This window comes from Geotrypetes seraphini, chromosome 13 (genome assembly GCF_902459505.1).
Source record: "Geotrypetes seraphini chromosome 13, aGeoSer1.1, whole genome shotgun sequence".
In the NCBI taxonomy this organism is placed as follows: domain Eukaryota; kingdom Metazoa; phylum Chordata; class Amphibia; order Gymnophiona; family Dermophiidae; genus Geotrypetes; species Geotrypetes seraphini.
Window position 1 is genome coordinate 78,645,126 of NC_047096.1, and position 16,745 is coordinate 78,661,870.

At 43.2% G+C, this 16,745-nt stretch overlaps 1 protein-coding gene across 2 annotated transcripts in view; it reads left to right on the forward strand.

The window, feature by feature from the left end:
• KPNB1 (karyopherin subunit beta 1) overlaps positions 1-16,745 on the forward strand; it is a 194,307-nt gene that overhangs the window by 114,461 nt on the left and 63,101 nt on the right. The gene's annotated exons all lie outside the window — the stretch shown is intronic.

The window sequence follows — 16,745 nt, forward strand, 5'->3', positions numbered from 1 at the left end:
CTTCTACTGCCCTGATTTGCTCTGCCGCATCTCTGATGATGTCATCAGGGACGTGCCAGAGTAAATCAGGGCAGTAGAAGGACCCAAAGCAGCGTGTGAAGACTGCTGCACACGCTGCTTAAATCGCTAGGTTTGTAGTCGGGCCTAAAGGAAGGGGGGAAGGGAAGGGGGGGCGGGATAGGACTCGGGACCGCGTTTGTAGTCGGGACCGCGAGAAGGGAAAGGGGGGTAGAGGAAACGCTAATGCTGCTGCACAGGGAACTGGTGTGGGGGGAGGGAAATGGAGGGGGAGGAAATGCTGCTTTGGACAGACAGAGGGAGGAAGGGAGACGGAAAGAAAAGAAGAAAAACACAGGGGCAGGTGCACAGGGAACTGGTGGGGAGAGGGAAATGGAGGGGGAGGGAATGCTTCAGACAGACAGAGGGAGGAAGGGAGACAGAAAGACACAGGGGCAGGGAGATACACAGAAAGACAGACAAAGGGGGACAGAGACAGACAGAAAGAAAGACAGCGGGAGTCGCGTCAGGAGGGGTGCAGGATGCGGCAGAGGGAACTTTTCCAATGGGTGCAACTGGGCGGCTGTCGGAAACCTCTAATCAGGGGCAGAGCAAGGTAAGTGTATCATAGGGATAAGAAGGAGGAGGGGGGAGAAAAAAGGAAGGGACGCCTACTGCTGGACAGGGGGAGAAGGAAAGAGGTGCTGCTGGACAGGGGGAAGGTAAAACAAAGGGAGAAGGGCTGCTGCTGTATAAGGAGAGCAGTGAAGGGGTGCTGGTGGACACAGGGGAGGTAAAAGGAAGGGAGAATGGACAGGGGGAGCAGGCAAGGGATGGTGATGGACAGCCAAGGAAAAAGAAAGACAGAAAGAAAGAAAGCAGCTAAGGAGAGAGAGAGAGAAAGAAATAAAGACAGACACACACACACATATTCTAGCATCCGTTAATGTAACGGGCTATAAGACTAGTATGATATAATTTGACCTCTCATAGTGGCCTTAAATGCATCCCATAAAGTTACCACTGAGATTTCTTGTGACTCGTTAATTTGGAAAAATTCATTCATTTTTAATTGGAATTCTTCAAGAAAATTTGAATCCTCTAACAATGCATTATCGAATCTCCATAATGATCTACCTTTTTCCTGTTCAGGAAGATTAAATTCAATCCACACCCTTCCATGATCAGACAAAATAATTGGATCTATGGAGGCTTGTGTTACTTGCTGTGTTAACTGACTTGAAACAAAAATATAATCTATTCTTGAAAAGGATTTGTGAACCTGAGAACAAAAAGAAAATTCCCGTTCTTTAAAATGAAATATCCGCCATATCTTTTAAATCACAAGATTGTACCAAATTATCTAAACCTAATGATTTCATAATTTTACTAGGCGTTTTATCCATCAGTGGATCCATAACAACGTTAAAATCCCCTGCTACTACTAAATTAGAAGTAGCCAGTGGTAGTATCAAGTTTCAAGTTTATTAGTTATTTGATTAATCGCCTATCACAATTACTAAGCGATGTACAAATAATAACAAATTTTTAAAATATACAAAAAATACAAGGTAAACAAAAACAATATAAAAATCATTAAAAACTGACAAATTAAAACAAGGTAATTAAAACTATTACAAGGAAACAATGGGGTAGAAGGGAAAGAAATACAATTTATGATAGGAAAGAGAGAACAATTAAGGTAAAATGCAAAAGGAATGGGAAAAACATAAAAGTATTGGAAATAAAATACTTAAAAAGGTAAAATAGAGAGCAGATAGAAAGAGCAATTAGCGTTTCAATTAGATATTGAAAGCATCTTTAAAAAGAAAGCTCTTAAGTTGGCTCTTGAATTTATCCAGATTCTTCTCCTTTCTTAAATAAAGTGGAAGTGAATTCCAAATCTGTGGTGCCGTAACAGTAAAAATGTATTGTCTTCGAGTATTTATGGTTTTAAGAGTGGGAATGACTAATAAAAGCTGTTCATTGGATCTTAAAATTTTAGGAGAAGTATATGGAATTAAAACTTTGTAAATAAAAGCTGGGGTTTTGTATAGTAGCGATTTAAAAGTAAGGATAATTTATATAAGATTCGGTGTGCAACTGGGAGCCAATGTGCCTTTTGGAGTAATGGAGAGACATGATCGAACTTCTTGGCTCCCATAATTAATTTAATGGAAGCATTTTGGATAATTTGCAATCTTCTAATTTCTTTTTGAGCCATTCCCTTGAATAAAGCATTACAATAGTCAATTTTAGAGATAATCATTGAATGAATTAGTATATTTAAAGATTTAGGACAAAGGAATTTTGAGATAGATCGTATTTGACGTAATCTATAAAAAGTGGCCTTAACCACGTGACTGACGTGGTCATGATAGGTTAGATTTTCATCTAGAATGACACTTAAAATTCGAATCTTGTTTATTTGTTTGAGCGCAGTCCCTTGGATATTAATGGGAACCGCAATTTTCTGATTATCTTTCCAGGGGAAAAGTAAAGTGTTAGTTTTATTAATGTTTAAAGACAATCTATTATTGTCAAGCCATAGATGAATCTGATTAAGTTTCTCATTAATAGCAGCAATTTCTGATGGACTGTTAGGGTCGAGAGGATGTAAAAGTTGTATGTCATCAGCATAGGCAAATACTGAGAAGCCAATAGATTGACAAAGAGTCATAAGAGGGGAAAGAAAAATATTAAACAGGAGAGACAGAATAGAACCTTGTGGAATGCCATAGGAGACGGAAAAACTCGAAGAAGTGGAATCATTAAAGGAAACTATAGAGGTACGATTGTCAAAGTAGGAGCTAAACCAAAGAAGGACCTGCTCAGAGATGCCTATGGATTGTAATCTATTCAATAAAAGATTATGATCAACTGTGTCAAAAGCTGCTGAAAGGTCAACTGTTGCAGAGTTTTAAAAAATTAACTTTGCTTCAAATTTGGGGCATATACATTAAATAGCGCCAACTTAGTATTTCCCGGGCTCATTTCTACATGTATCCATCTTCCTAAAGGATCTGAATCTATAATTTTAAAAGTAGCTAAGCATTTTTTATTCACCAAAATGGCTACTCCTGCCTTTTTCCCTATCGCCGGGGCAAGAAAGCAATGCTTTACCCAACCATCTTCTAATTTCTTAGCTTCTATGGCCGCCAAGTGTGTCTCTTGAATATAGTAAATATCTGCATTTTGTTGTTTCAGAAAGGTAAGTATTTTCTTTTTCTTTATTGGATGGTTGTAGGCCATTAACATTCATCGAAAAAAATTTTCAACTCCATTATAACATTGTAGTAAAAAGGGACTGTAAGAAATAGCACAAATCATCAAATATTCTATGTAGATCATATTTCCCATGCATCTCAATATCATTCATTACATCCGTGAAATTGTTTTTCCCTTGCACATCCAAACCCATATTTAAGAAAAACCCTTCCCTTTTCTCTCCCCTAACCCTCAAATAAAATGACTGCCTTGGAACACACATAGGATTAGCAATCACAATACCCCTCCCCCAGGCAACTTATATCTTTTCCTTCCCCAATCAGGATTCATAATTAATAAGTTTGTAAATTAATATCTTAATATGATTTCCTAATTTTCAATTCATATTACATTAAAATCTTTACTATTCATTTTTTTTAAACCTTTCAGAAAAATCTTAACCATATTACTTTATATTAAATATATTGTTAAAAACCATTTCATACACACTAAATTTCTTTATGTAAATATATGAAATATATCAACAAATAAGTTTATAGAATATTCTTTCCCCATTAATTGTCCCCTTCTCACTCTATCTATATTCTCCGATGCTTACCCACCCATTTTAACAAATTTTAACTCAACAATATCCCCAAATTTATAATTTATCATTTAACTTTTATCAAGGATATTTGTTTAAATAATATATATATTAAGTTCAATCTAACTTAAATTGGAAAATAGATCCTAATTCATATTCAATAAATAAAAAGTATCTTCTATATAAAATTACGTATCAATTTATATATTTTCTTTGAAATTTATCACATTTTCTTCTCTCTTTTTTTTTTTCTTTCCCTTTAATCCCCTCTATTTATTGACCAATATCTAAAGTAAATTAATCTTTATTACTATGGATGAATAAAAAACACATTGACAGAAGGCCAATTCCCACAGGACCTAGGAGAGATCTTAATCACTCCAGTCATAAAGGATCACAAAGGCCCAATAGATAGCCCCTCCAACTACAGACCTATCGCTTCAATACCATTGTACGTTAAAATAATAGAAGGCCTAGTGGCACAATACCTCACCGAATATCTGGAAAAACATAACCTACTCCACCCCTCACAATCAGGATTCCGAACTAGCCATAGTACAGAAACACTACTTGTCACATTACTAGATACAGCCCGACAACACATCAGTAAAGGAAAAAAAATGATATTAATACAATTAGACCTCTCCACAGCATTTGACCTAGTTGACCACACCTTATTACTACAAATTCTCGACGCCATAGGAATCTCAGGCAAGGGCTACAAATGGTTTCAGGGGTTCCTCAAATCTAGAACCTACAGGGTAAAATACAATGATATCAAATCAGAACCATGGACAAATCCCTGCGGAGGTCCACAAGGATCACCTCTCTCACCTACGCTCTTCAACCTCTTTATCTCCTCCCTAGGAGCCACTTTAGATACCCTAGATGTCACATCTTTCAGCTATGCTGATGACATCACCATAATCCTCCCATTCGACCCATCAGAGACCACCATCACAACAAAGCTAGAAACAACCTTAGACACAGTAGAAAAATGGATGATGGATCACAAACTAAAACTAAATTCTGAAAAAACAAAATTCCTTTTGCTTGAAAAAGCCCAAACTCCTACCATCACTGAACTGAAAATCAAAAATACCAAATACCCAATACAAACCGAACTAAAACTCCTAGGAGTTACGATAGACGGATGTTGCACAATGCAGCCCCAGATCAACAAAACAACCCAGAAAGCTTTTCTAACCATGAGAAATCTCCGTAAAATCAGAAAATTCTTTGACCAAGCACAATTTAGACTAATCGTCCAATCCCTAGTCTTAGGTCTGCTGGATTATTGCAACTCCCTATATCTTCCTTGTCCAGCCACTATGATAAAACAACTCCAGACCATACAAAACACCGCCCTCAAATTGATCTACTCACTCAAAAAATATGATCACATAACAACTGCCTTCTTAGACTCTCACTGGCTACCCATACAATCACGAATCCAATTCAAATTCTACTGCCTGATATTCAAAGCATTACACGGCTCTTCCCCCTCCTATCTAAATAACCGCTTAAACCAAATCTCCACCTCAAGACACAGAAGAACCTCGAACCCTTTCGCCTTCCCCCCACTCAAAGGCACACAACGCATGAAAATGTTTGACAACCTTCTAGCAACACAAGCAGCAAAAATCAACCATTCCATCTCCAATCTTATGACAATATCAGACAACTTCAAAACATTCAGAAAAGAAATCAAAACCCTGCTTTTCAAAAAATTCATCCAAATATCTTAACCCCTCCTCTTTTACCTCCAGAAGATTCACCTACCTTCAGATAACCTTCCCCCAAATTACCCACCTTAACACCTTCCAATTAAACAAATACCATAAATAGATTGTAACCTACCCTCTCTAACTGCATTCCATATGTATTTTTCATACAGTTCTTCACAGTCAGTTTAATTTCCATCCTATAAATTCACATAGAATTTTTCTTTTTTCAACCATCTTTATTTTCTCTTCTTTATTAATTTCCAGGTACTTTAGTTAGATTGTGAGCCTTCGGGACAGTAAGGGAATTTTTTTTAAGTACCTTCTTACTTCTCATTTAAAATCTTAATGTATATTTTCTTCAAACCGCTTAGAACCTAACGGATGTAGCGGTATATAAGAAATAAATTACATTACATTACATTACATATGATCATTGTTGTTAATACTATATACAAAAAACAAAAGGAATTGACCCCAAAATATCCACAAAGAAGAAAATCCAGAGAAAAACAAAAAAACTCTGTGGAGTGACGATGTTCCTAAATGGACTTTATATGAAAGTGTCAGAGTTCCAAAGGTACACTGAAATCATCCACATAAAATAATTTCATCCATATAAAAGCCTTAAAAGTCCGCTAGGGATACAGGACCCAACACAGTCTGCGTTTCGACAAAAAGTCTTCTTCAGGGTTGCCTGGGGGTCCTATAAAGGTGAATACGTGGGAATACTTTTTGTCGAAACGCGGACCGTGTTGGGTCCTGTATCCCTAGCAGACTAGGTCCTTTAAGGCTTTTATGTGGATGATTCATTTTTATGTGGATGATTTCAGTGTACCTTTGGAACTTTGACACTTTCATAAAAAGTCCATTTAGGAACATCGTCACTCCACAGAGTTTTTTTTGGTTAATACTAAATCAGACCTTAACCATTAACTAAAAATTATTCCATATATTGTATTGCATTCCATTCATACCATAAACAATTAATATTTCCTAAATATAAAGATAATTTATTTTTCCCGTCTCTCTCTGACATCTTATATTTGAGAATTTTTTTCCCCTTCTCCATAAACTACATGCTATCAGTATTTAATTTCTTTGACTGAGTCATACTATCACATCAATCCTGGACTTCCTTTTATGTTATGTTATGGCCATTCCAAAATGAAGAAACCTTGTCTCTCTTTTACCAATTTCATTATTATAATGCCAATTTCAATATTTGTTAATTTAAATCTGCTGATGCATCTTGGGAAGAGTGTGCACATATTGTATATAGAGTGTAGACTCCCACAGCTCTATCCTATCATCCTGAAAACCAATTATTCTGTACCTCTTCCTTTACTTCTTTATCATTAAGCATTATGTCTGATGCATTTAAAATATCCTCTTCCTACTAAAGCTGATACTTTCCGAACCTGAATATTTTTTCATTAAGGAACGGATTACAGAGTCTGCTAGTTAGGTCTCTTTTTTTTTTTTTTTTACCCTTCTTTCCATATTCAGATTGTTAAATATAATTATCCCAGGACAAGCAGGCAGCATATTCTTAACGTATGGGTGACGTCACCGACGGAGCCCCGGTACGGACCTTTTTAACTAGAAAGTTCTAGTTGGCCGCACCGCGCATGCGCTGGTGCCTTCCCGCCCGACGGAGGAGTGCGTGGTCTCCAGTTTCTTCGTTTCCGCGGAGCGAAGAAGACGCATGTGCTTTCAACGGCCGTTGAAAACTCTATTTTGCCTTCCCGCTCGCGATTTTTTGATCCTTTTTGTTCTATATTTTGTCTTTTGACTTTACCTTCCTTTTCAAAAAAAAAAAAAAAAACTCGTGTCTTTTCTTTGCTTTTTTGCAGCCGGCCCCGGCGGGGCCTGTTGTAATCATACAAGCCTCCGGGTTTGATTTCGCGGAGGCCGTGTTTCCCTTCATGCCCCCGCAACCGGGCTTCAAGAAGTGCCAGCGGTGTGCACGCCCGATCTCTCTGACTGACCCACACAACTGGTGCCTTCAGTGTTTGGGTCCAGAGCATCGGGCTGACACCTGCACCCGCTGTGCAACTCTCAAGAAACGCACACTTAAGAACCGGCAAATACAGCAAAATATTCTTTTCGGTACCGGTTCTACCATGGAGCAGGCCCCGACGTCGACGGCACCGCCTAAATCGGCACCGGCCACATCGACACCGCCTGATCCTCCTTCGGGGTCGATAGCGCCAGGTAAGCCGGCTAAGAAGCCTTCCACTTCCCTTGAGCGACCTCCTGTTACAGCGGTGACACCGGTTCTTCCGACGTCCCGCCGATCCCGTAAACGCTCCGCTCTGATCACGGTGAGTGCCTCGTCATCGGCCTCCTCATCGCCGGAGCGTCGAGCAGCACCTATGGTACCGAAGAAATCTAAAGCGGTACCGGTGCCCCCATTGGAGGACCGGATCTCGGCCATCCTCCAGGACAAACTTCAGGAGCAGCTACAGAAGCAACTCCAACAGCTCCTTCCAACCATACTGGCACCGCTCCTTCCGGTACCAGTCCAGACCGAGCCTGGTACCGCCCCACCGGTATCCACCCCTTCGATACCGCTGAACACATCCATGCCGGTCTTATCTGCTCAGCCTGTACTTCAGACTTGCTCGGCAGAGGACCCGACCCAGGCCCCAGATCGACGCCGGTCATCTCGGGACCGGGATGGGCACCATTCCTCCAGAGACAGGGCTCGACGCCGGTCTTCATCCCCCGGCACCGTATCCATGCGCTCTGGCAAGTCCCTTTCTAAAACACGCCATACTGAGCCGGCTGTCAGGGACCCAGACCTGTGGGAGCAATCCCCACTCGGTACCGAAGAGGATGCCTCTTCTACCGATGAGGAACCCTCTATGGCTGAAACCACTTCCAAGCCCGAGCAATCCTCCTTCACGAAATTCCTTCGGGAGATGTCTGCGGCTCTCTCCATCCCACTTGAGTCCGACTCCAAGAAGTCCCAAGCATTTTTAGAAGCCTTGGACTTCGACCAACCTCCCAAGGAATTTCTGAAACTCCCCGTACATGATATCCTACGGGAAACATTTTATAAAAATTTGGAAACCCCACTGACTGTCCCAGGTGCCCCTAAAAAACTGGACAGTTTATACCGGGTCATCCCGATCCCGGGATTTGATAAAACCCAATTGCCCCATGAGAGCCTCCTCGTAGAGTCCACTCTAAAGAAATCTCAGGGATCTAGTGTGTATGCCTCCACCCCTCCTGGCAGAGAGGGAAAAACTATGGACAAATTTGGAAAGCGCCTGTACCAGAATGCCATGCTGGCTAACAGAGCCAACAATTACTCGTTTCATTTTTCATTTTATATGAAACACCTGGTCCAACAACTTTCTGCTTTGGAAAAGTATGTACCCGAGCGTAAAATCCCACTTTTCCAACAGCAGATTTCCAGCCTCCTTCAGCTCAGAAAATTTATGGTGCGCTTGATTTACGACTCCTTCGAGCTTACTTCACGAGCCTCTGCACTAGCTGTAGCCATGCGACGCCTAGCCTGGTTGAGGGTGTCTGACCTTGATGTGAACCACCAGGACCGTCTCGCCAACGCGCCCTGCCTTGGTGATGAACTTTTTGGGGAATCTCTTGATACCACAACACAAAAACTTTCGGCTCATGAGACCAGATGGGACACCCTCATCAAGCCGAAAAAGAAGACTCCACCGGCACGACCATACAGGCCTCAGTCCTCTTATCAACGTCGATTCTCTGCCAGGCCGCTGAATCCCCCTCAGCAACAATCCCGCCGGCCTCGCCACCAACAACAACAACACACTCAGGCTCGTTCTCAGTCCCACCAGGCGACCAAGCCTCTCCCTTCGACTAAAAACCCTCAGCCCTTTTGACTCTTTTCTCCAGGGCATAGCCAGTCTCCAACCTTCCATGCCTCTTCCTCAGCCGATCGGAGGCCGCCTCACCATCTTCCTCCACCGCTGGGAGGCCATCACGTCAGACCTGTGGGTTCTCAACATCATCCGTCACGGATACTCACTAAGGTTCCAAACTCTACCCATAGATCATCCTCCCGTAGAGTCTGCTTCTCACTCCTCCCAAATTCCTCTCCTCCTTCGGGAGGTCCAATCCCTTCTCCTCCTCAATGCCATCGAAGAAGTTCCGCAAGACCAGAGGGGTCAAGGTTTTTACTCCCGCTACTTCCTGGTACCCAAGAAAACGGGAGATCTTCGCCCTATCCTCGACCTCAGGAACCTCAACAAGTGTTTGGTCAAGGAGAAGTTCAGAATGCTCTCCCTTGCCACACTTTATCCTCTTCTCTCTCAACACGACTGGCTATGCTCCCTGGACCTCAAGGAGGCCTACACCCACATTCCAATCCATCAGGCTTCACGTCGCTACCTCCGATTCCAGGTTCAGAATCACCACTATCAATACAAGGTGCTGCCCTTTGGCCTCGCATCATCGCCCAGGGTGTTCACCAAGTGCCTGATTGTGGTAGCGGCCTTTCTCAGGTCCCACAACCTACAAGTGTTCCCCTACTTGGACGATTGGTTGGTGAAAGCAACAACCGCTCCACTTGTGCTGCAATCCACTCACCACACCATCTCTTTCCTCCATCTCCTGGGGTTCGAGATCAATTATCCCAAGTCGCATCTGCTTCCCACGCAGCGCCTTCAGTTCATCGGAGCTCTTCTCGATACCAACTCCATGAGAGCGTTCCTTCCTGCCGACCGGCACCGGACACTGCTTCACCTCTGTCGACAGGTACTCCTCCAACCATCCATCCCTGCTCGCAAGATGATGATTCTTCTGGGTCACATGGCCTCGACAGTCCATGTGGTTCCTCTGGCGCGACTCCATCTGAGAATACCACAATGGACCCTCGCCAACCAATGGTCACAGACCAGGGATCCTCTTTCTCATCCCATCTCTGTAACATCATCTCTTCAGCAATCTCTTCAATGGTGGTTGAACTCCTCAAATCTTTCCAGGGGCCTCCTTCTTCATCCGCCCCCTCATTCCATGATCATCACCACAGATGCCTCCCCCTATGCATGGGGAGCTCACATGGGGGATCTACGCACCCAGGGACTCTGGACCCCTCAGGAGCGTCAACATCACATCAATTTCCTGGAACTCAGAGCCATGTTTTATGCTCTCAAGGCCTTCCAGCACCTTCTCTATCCTCAAGTTCTTCTCCTATGCACGGACAACCAAGTCGCCATGTACTACATCAACAAGCAAGGAGGCACCGGATCTCGTCTCCTTTGTCAGGAGGCCCTCCGAATTTGGACCTGGGCCACAGCCCACAATCTGTACCTCAAAGCCGTCTATATCCAGGGCAAACAGAACTCCCTGGCCGACCGGCTCAGCCGCATCCTTCAACCTCACGAGTGGACCCTGGATCCTCCCACTCTCCACTCCATCTTTGCTCGATGGGGCACTCCTCAGGTGGACCTCTTTGCAGCTCCTCACAACCATCAGCTGCCCCAGTTCTGCTCCAGACTCTTCTCTCCACATCGTCTGGCCCCGGATGCTTTCCTACTCGACTGGACGGATCGGTTCCTCTATGCCTTCCCTCCACTTCCTCTGATGTTGCGGACCCTGTTCAAGCTCCGCAAGGACAGGGCCACCATGATTCTCATCGCTCCTCGGTGGCCCAGACAACACTGGTTCTCCCTCCTGCTTCAACTCAGCGCCAGGGAGCCCATTCCTCTTCCTGTATTTCCTTCTCTGCTTACGCAGCAACATCAGTCTCTGCTACATCCCAATCTGTCTTCCCTCCACCTGACAGCTTGGTTTCTCTCGGGCTGACCTCTCCAGCAAACCTGTCTCAGCCGGTCCGTCGCATTTTGGATGCCTCCAGGAAACCCTCCACACTCCAATGTTACCATCAGAAGTGGACCCGGTTCTCCGCTTGGTGTCTCCTTCATCATCACAATCCCACCTCCCTGGCGGTGGAAACTGTACTGGACTATTTACTCTCTCTCTCCGACGCTGGCCTCAAGTCGACCTCTATCAGAGTGCACCTCTGTGCCATCACTGCGTTTCATGAGCCTATTCTTGGAAAACCCCTCACGGCTCATCCTCTGGTTTCCCGGTTCATGAGAGGCCTCTTCAATATCAAACCACCTCTTCAGCCTCCTCCCGTCGTCTGGGACCTCAATGTGGTTTTGTCAGCCCTCATGAAACCTCCTTTTGAGCCTCTTGCTACTACCTCGCTCAAACTTCTCACCTGGAAGGTACTTTTCCTCATTGCCATCACCTCTGCCAGGAGGGTTAGTGAGTTACATGCACTGGTCGCCGATCCACCGTTCACTGTTTTTCACCATGACAAGGTGGTTCTGCGTACCCATCCTAAATTCCTTCCTAAGGTGGTTTCAGCCTTTCACCTCAACCAGTCCATCGTACTGCCTGTCTTCTTCCCTAAACCCCATTCTCATCCTGGGGAACAGGCTCTTCACACGCTGGATTGTAAGCGTGCCCTGGCGTACTACCTTGACCGTACCAGGGCTCACCGCTCCTCTCCTCAACTCTTTCTGACCTTCGATCCTAACCGTCTGGGTCACCCTGTATCTAAACGGACGCTGTCCAATTGGCTTGCTGCCTGTATTGCGTTCTGTTATGCTCGGTCTGGCCTGTCGCTGGAAGGAGCTGTCACGGCCCACAGGGTCCGAGCTATGGCTGCTTCTGTGGCTTTCCTCCGCTCTACGCCTATTGAGGAAATCTGCAAGGCGGCCACTTGGTCTTCAGTTCACACATTCACTACTCACTACTGCCTGGATGCCTTCTCCAGGCGGGATGGACACTTCGGCCAATCTGTGTTACAAAATTTATTTTCCTAATGGCCAACCATCCCCCCTCCCTCTCTGTTAGCTTGGAGGTCACCCATACGTTAAGAATATGCTGCCTGCTTGTCCTGGGATAAAGCACAGTTACTTACCGTAACAGGTGTTATCCAGGGACAGCAGGCAGATATTCTTACGACCCACCCACCTCCCCGGGTTGGCTTCTTAGCTGGCTTATCTTAACTGGAGACCACGCACTCCTCCGTCGGGCGGGAAGGCACCAGCGCATGCGCGGTGCGGCCAACTAGAACTTTCTAGTTAAAAAGGTCCGTACCGGGGCTCCGTCGGTGACGTCACCCATACGTTAAGAATATCTGCCTGCTGTCCCTGGATAACACCTGTTACGGTAAGTAACTGTGCTTTATTTTCATCCAATTTCTTTTTCCGTCCTGTTGTTAGATGTTAGTCTTTTTCCTTCTTTAAAGTCCATCCTCTTCTTTAAGTTAACTTGTCCAAAATCCCCCAAAATATTGTAAAGTATAGGTTATTAAATTCAATCCATTTAAATAGACATAGGCTCAGAATTTGACAAGAAGTCCTTTAACTTTTCCGGATCTTCAAAATACAAGGACTTGCTTCCACATTTTTGCAGGATAATACAAGCCATATGTGAGCCCCTTTTCTTTCAATCGAGGTCTTAACAGGAGGAATTGTTTTCGTATGTTCCCGTGTTTTTTGCGAAATCAGGCAAGAACAGCAACTTTGATTCTTTATAATTTAAGTTTCTGTCTGCTTTAGCCAAATTTAATATTTCCAAGGCCTGCTGGAATCGTAAGAGCTTGAAAATTAAAGGCCTTGGCTTCACTTGGTTAGCTGACCATTTAGATGGAATCCTGTGTGCTCGTTCTATTTCTATGGGATGTTTTGAATTTAACTGCAGTAACTTTGGTAAAAGATTTTCCAAAAATTGGATAGCGTTTCCCCCTTCCAAATAATCCAATAATTTTCACATTCTTTCTCCTCCCTCTATTTTCGTAGTCTTCAAGTTGTTTCTCCATTTCTCTGATATCTTGACTGTCGATTTTACATTGAATTGCATTGATTTCCATCTGCTCCATTTTATTATCTAGTAGCAACACTCTCTGATTGGCAATTTCCATTTATCTGTTTAAATTTAATACTTCTTCCTTTATTTCTGAAATTTTATTTGCGTTGTCCTGAAGCATTTGCTTAATGCTCTGCAATTCCGCCATTACTTTGTTTTTATCTAGCACGTCCGCAGTCTCAGCAGGGAGAGACACTTTCGACGGTGTAACCTGATTGTGTTTAACATGCTTCGCCATCCCTCCTCCCGCGAAAGCTGTTTCTAATTTCGCTTACTGCATAGCCGCCATACTAAACAACTTATTATATCTTCGGGAAAGAAAAAGCTGCAAAATACTTTTCAAAATCTTCTACTTGCTGCCTGGGTTAGAGGAGCGCCGCGGTTACCCCTTCATCTTGTGCGCCGCCAAGCCACGCCCCTTGTATGCCAAATTGATTGATTTATTACAAAAATCAAGTGAGTATTTTCACCAAAAATCTTTTTAAAAAAAACTATATCCACATTCTTGAAAAAAACCAAAAAAGCAGACTCCAAAAGGATCTCTATGGGCCTTTGGCCATGAACTACTACAAGTTAAGTGCTTTTTTTGTTTGTTTTCACAAATATGTGGATATAGTTTTTAAATTTTTGGGGTGAAAATACTTGATTTTTGTAATAAATCAACAAAATTTAACAAGGTTTTTTTGGACAGATAAGAATCATATCCCAGTAAGACACTCATTGGAGGTTGAGGTTTGGGTGTTTGAGGTCCTTTCTTTGTTTTTTGATAAATATAAAAACACCATAAGCATATGAACGTTCTCTCACTTTTTTATAAACATTGTTTTTGGAAGTACCAGAGATTGGATGTAGCCTCAAAGGCAACCTGATTGAAAGTAATCTGCCTATGTTCTTAGTATTAAAATAAACCCAAACCAAAACAACCCAACCCCCCCCTCCCAAAACTCCAACTTCCACGGATATATTTTAATCAATGTGGAAAAAAAGGCATGTGCAATCACTAGACATATTAGTTGATATAATAGATTGGAGAAACCTTTGGATGTAAACTTCAGCCATACTATGGCCATAAAAGCTTACTGTTATTGGATAATTATATTATCTTTCATTGGGCAAACTGCAAAAGTTGCTGCTTCATAATGTTTTGTTGCTTTTTCAAACTATAGTGCACCAAAGGCATCAAGATAGTATACTTATTGACCACTCACTCACGCAACGGGGGATGTCTTATTTTTTTTCATGTACAATGCTGCATGGGGATTGTGGGAATCCCGCGGGTCCCGTAGGGATCACTCCAAGTCTACAGGACTCCGGGGATCCTCCCAAGCTCTCGGGACTCCCAAGGGGATGAAACCAGGGTTCCTGAGGCCTGGAAAGAGAATTAGTAGAAGATAGACAAAACCAGAAACTAGGACCTACATGATGGAAAAACAAAATGTCTCACCAGCTACAGCAAGGGAGATGTTCATTTTGAGGGGGGGCTAAGCTTAAAGTGGGAGGCCCAGCTCTCTCTCATTGTTATGCCACCAATTGTGTTTAGTGCAAAATGAAGTACTTGCTGAGTTTGTTTGTTTGTCCTTTTCAGTTCTTATGCAACCATTGTCCTGAAAAGAGCCTCTCTCAGTTCTGCTTTAAATAATTTTGATGTTGTATTGTTTGATTCTTTACTCATTGCTACATTAAAAATCATTTATGGATCTTAGAAGGACCTCTCACAAGTTACCTATGCCAGTTGGTGAAACCAGATTTGTTTACTCTACAGATATGAGCTTTATATTGCCAAAAAATCCAACTCTTTATTTCTTTTAACAAGAAATGGTCGACCCTGCAGTCACATGACCTAATGTCTATTCTAATTCTTTCCGGTGATGTATGCATCTTTTATTTCTGTTCACTGTTTGTTTATATTGTATATTATTGTTGGTTTAAATAAACTAAGACTTTAAAAAAAAAAATCAAAACTGTCAGAAGTAATTGCTGTTTTTTATGGGGACAGGTAACTTTTAGGGGGGGACAGAGGAGATTCCTCGTGAGGACGGAGGGGATTCCTCACAGGGTCGGGCAGAGATGGAGGGGATTCCTTGTGGGGTTGGGCAGGGAAGGAGTGGATTCTGGCAGGGTCGGGCAGGGACGAAGGGGATTCTGGTGGGAACGGGTGGGGTTGGGCAGGATTTCTGCCCCCGCATAACTCTCTACACAGCATCTTTCGATTCCTCCCACCCATCCTCCTGTGCAGCATCTTTCTATCTCCTCCCCTCATGCAGTATCTTTCGATCTTCTTCCCCCTGTGCAGCAGAACCGAACCATGCCGATCCTCCCACCACGAGACTGACATACCTCCCTCCAAACAGCAGCATCAGCAGCACTCTGATGGCCATCTCTCACCGGGGCCTTCCCTGTGCTGTGTCGCTGATGGCCGCAAAGCAGCCTGTTTAGAGTGATGCCAACGCTTCTGCTTGGAGGGAGGGTCAGTGGGGTTCGGATGGGAGGGAGAGATGGAAAGATGCTGCACAGGGGGATGGGTGGGAGGATCAGCGGAGTTTGGCTGTGTGTGGGGGGGGGAGCGCTGCTGCTGCCAGAAAATCCAGGGATAGAGTCAGTGAGTGTCGGGGCGCTCTAACTAGGGCTTGCTTGAAAATCATGCTGTTATTTTCGGGGAAACACAGGGTGTGTGTGTGTGTATATAGATTATGATTATTATTTTTATTAAATCTTGCCTCTGTTAGCAAGCAAGTATCCCCTCAAAGTACATTCTACAGAGGGGTATCAACGACTTAGGTGAAATAGCAGCTGGTTTCTCTGGAAGAAATTTTGTAGGGTGGTTGTAGTCTCTTCATACTTCACGAAGCACAACAAACTTAATGTAGCTAGGGCAGAGGCTCCCATTCATAAGTTGGGTTTTAATTGTTTTGTTTCATTATGATCTTTTAATTTATTCCAGTATCATTTGCTTCATTGTCTAACAGGTCTTTGACTAGTCTGAGCATGCGAAGGAAGGAGAAATTCTTACCTGATAAATTTTCTTCTAGTTCCTCCATACCAGTTCAGAGTCCCATACTTCCATTTTTTTAAGGATGGGGGTCCTGGAGTATAGGGAAATAGATCAGATAAGCTGACAATATTGGGTTTCAATTCATTTTCTTGTAGTTTTCCAGTTCTTTTGTTGTCTTATCAGTAGTATTTAAATGTAATAGGGTCTTTTTGAGAAGGAATGAATATTCTTTGCCTTGCTATACTACTAATAGTGCATGGTTGAGAACTTGGGGAAATGGGTTTTATTTCCCACTGTGGCTCCTTGTGGTCCTGAACAAGTCACTTAACCCTTCATTGTCCCA